The following is a 2,699-nucleotide window of genomic DNA, read 5'->3' on the forward strand; positions in this document are numbered from 1 at the left end:
CACTGCCTAACTCTGCAAATTAAATTGCGTGAAATTATAAACAAAAATTCTATGAGAAGTCACATGCAAGCTAAATTACATAACCTAAAATTTAAACTACTGCTACTAAATTTTTGTATTCTCTTAAAGGGGCTTAATTTTCCATGAATAACTGGAAAGCATCTTCAAGGTCTTCGGATAGGATATGTATAAGACTCTTTCTAGCTACAGAATTTAACCAATCATGATAATATCTAACAAATATTATCAATGTTAAAGGCATTCTTAAAAGCCTTTAGTTATTTTCACTGATTTTTGCACATGTTGCATCATCATTTACTCCGTAATGAGATATATTTGTCTATGAGTGGGAAGTTAATGAATACAGACAGTACATAATTGTTTGCACCTATGAATTTGAAGTGTGAATGCTTATACTTTAGTGGGTGGGCAAACTTTTTGACTCGAGGGCCACAATGGGTTCTTAAACTGGACCGGAGGGCCGGAACAAAAGCATGGATGGAGTGTTTGTGTGAACTAATATAAATTCAAAGTAAACATCCTATCTAATAAAAGAGAAACATGGTAATTGGCGTACGACCGCTACCCTTCCCATTGGCTAATCAGAGCAATATGCAAATTAACTGCCAGCCAAGATGCCGGCAGTCAGCCAGGCAGCTTGAAACTAACATGAGGCTTGCTTGCTTCAGTGACGAAGGACTCCAAGGTTCCCCGCCTGCCGCTGCAGGCCTCTGAGCTGCAACTCTAAGCAACTATGTAACAAATATAGACGCTAAACAAAACCCCAGACCGCAGGCTTCAGCCAGCAGGATCGCAACATTGTAAGCAAAGGCCAGAAACCTACTTTCAGCAGCTGAGGACTAAGAGCTGGAGCCAAGCCTCAAAGCTAAAGCTGGCCCAGAATAAAAAAAAAAAGAAAGAAAGAAAGGAGCGGTTGGGAGCTTCAGTCACCCCCAGCCTGAAAACAGCCCTCAGCCCCTCACCCAGACTGGCCAGGCACCCCAGTGGGGACCCCAACCCGTAAGGGTGTGTGACCAGCTGCAAACAGCCATCATCCCCTCACCCAGGATGGCCAGGCACCCAGGTGGGGACCCCCACCCTGATCCAGGACACCCTTCAGGGCAAATCAGCCGGCCCCCACCCATGCACCAGGCCTCTACCCTATAAAGTAAAAGGGTAATATGGCTCCCAGCACCGGGATCAGCGTAGCTGCGAGGCCTCCCGGCACTAGGATCAGCCTGACAGGGGCAGCACCCAAACCCCCTGATCGCCCTGCGGCTCTGTGTGGGACAGAGGGCAGGGCCACAACCTCCCTATTGGCCCTGCTCTGTTCGTGACAGGGGAAGGCACCCCAACCCCCTGATCAGCCCTGCTCTGTGCCTGATAGGGGGGAGCTCCCCAAACCCCTGATCGCCCTGCGGCTCTGTGTGTGACAGGGTGTGGCGCCAATCCCCTGATTGCCCCTGCTCTGTGTGTGACAGGGTGTGGCGCCCACCCCCCTCCCCGCCACGGGCCTTGCTCTGTGTGTGAGACGGGGTAGAGCCATAACCTCCCCATCGGCCCTGCCCTGAGTGTGACAGGGGACAGTGCCCCAACCGCACAATCGGCCCTACCCTGAGCGTGACTGAGGGTGGCATCACAACCTCCCGATCGCCCTGCTCTGTGCATGACAGGGGGCAGCGCCCCAACTCCCCAATTGGCCCTGCTCTGAGTCCGACCAGGGGCTGCACCTAGGGATTAGGCCTGCCCTCTGCCACTTGGGAGCAGGCCTAAGCCAGCAGGTCGTTATCTCCCGAGGGGTCCCAGACTGTGAGAGGGCACAGGCTGGGCTGAGTGCACAAATTTTTGTGCACTCGGCCTCTAGTCATTACATAAAAGGGTACTGTCATTTTTTTTTAATAGTTTTATTCATTTCAAATGGGCTGGATCCGGCCCGTGGGCCGTATTTTGCCCACGGCTGCTAGTAACTCTTACAAAAAATAAAACTCGTTAAAATCATAGTGCAACAGCAATTTTATATTCAATTATATTTAACTGAAAAGTAATTTTCCATTTAGTGTTAAGTTCAATAGTTCACATATAAAGGGCATATCTAGTCATGTGAAGTGTACCTTGAATGACAATTGTTGGTATACCTTTTTTTTTTTTACCCCATAATTATTCAAAGCACTTTATGCCGGGCTCAGATCGGGCTCTGTCAGATCGTGTCTTTCACCCCATATGTCATCTTCTTGGCAGTATGATTCAGACAAAAACTAGTTATCTTCCCTCACTGACCACTCACAGGTAGAAAGAAGTACAGGGCAACAAAGGACTTTACAGGTTAAAGTCCCAAGATAAAAAAAAAAAAAAGGAAACAAAAGAAAAAGACATCACCCTGCGCTACTGGTTGGGCAACTCTCTTCCTTTAGCAGCTCAAGTGCCTCTGCTGCCCCCCAAAACTTACTATTTCCTTGTATGGGTTCTAGGACCGACAAGGTAGCTTCAACTACCTCCAGACTTCTCAGCTGTGATCCCAACCCCTACCCAACAGGCTAAAGATGCCCAAGTGCAGTGCAAGGAGAACTGCCAGGCAGGCGCCGACCAAAGCGCACTCCCACCCCCCACCCCCCTGGAAAGGCGGAGCAAAGGAGGCAGCTAAAATAGCATGAGGATAAGTGTCACTGGGAAGGTGAAACTTTACAGTGAGACATGACTAC

Source organism: Myotis davidii, unplaced genomic scaffold (genome assembly GCF_000327345.1).
Source record: "Myotis davidii unplaced genomic scaffold, ASM32734v1 scaffold376, whole genome shotgun sequence".
Lineage (NCBI taxonomy): Eukaryota > Metazoa > Chordata > Mammalia > Chiroptera > Vespertilionidae > Myotis > Myotis davidii.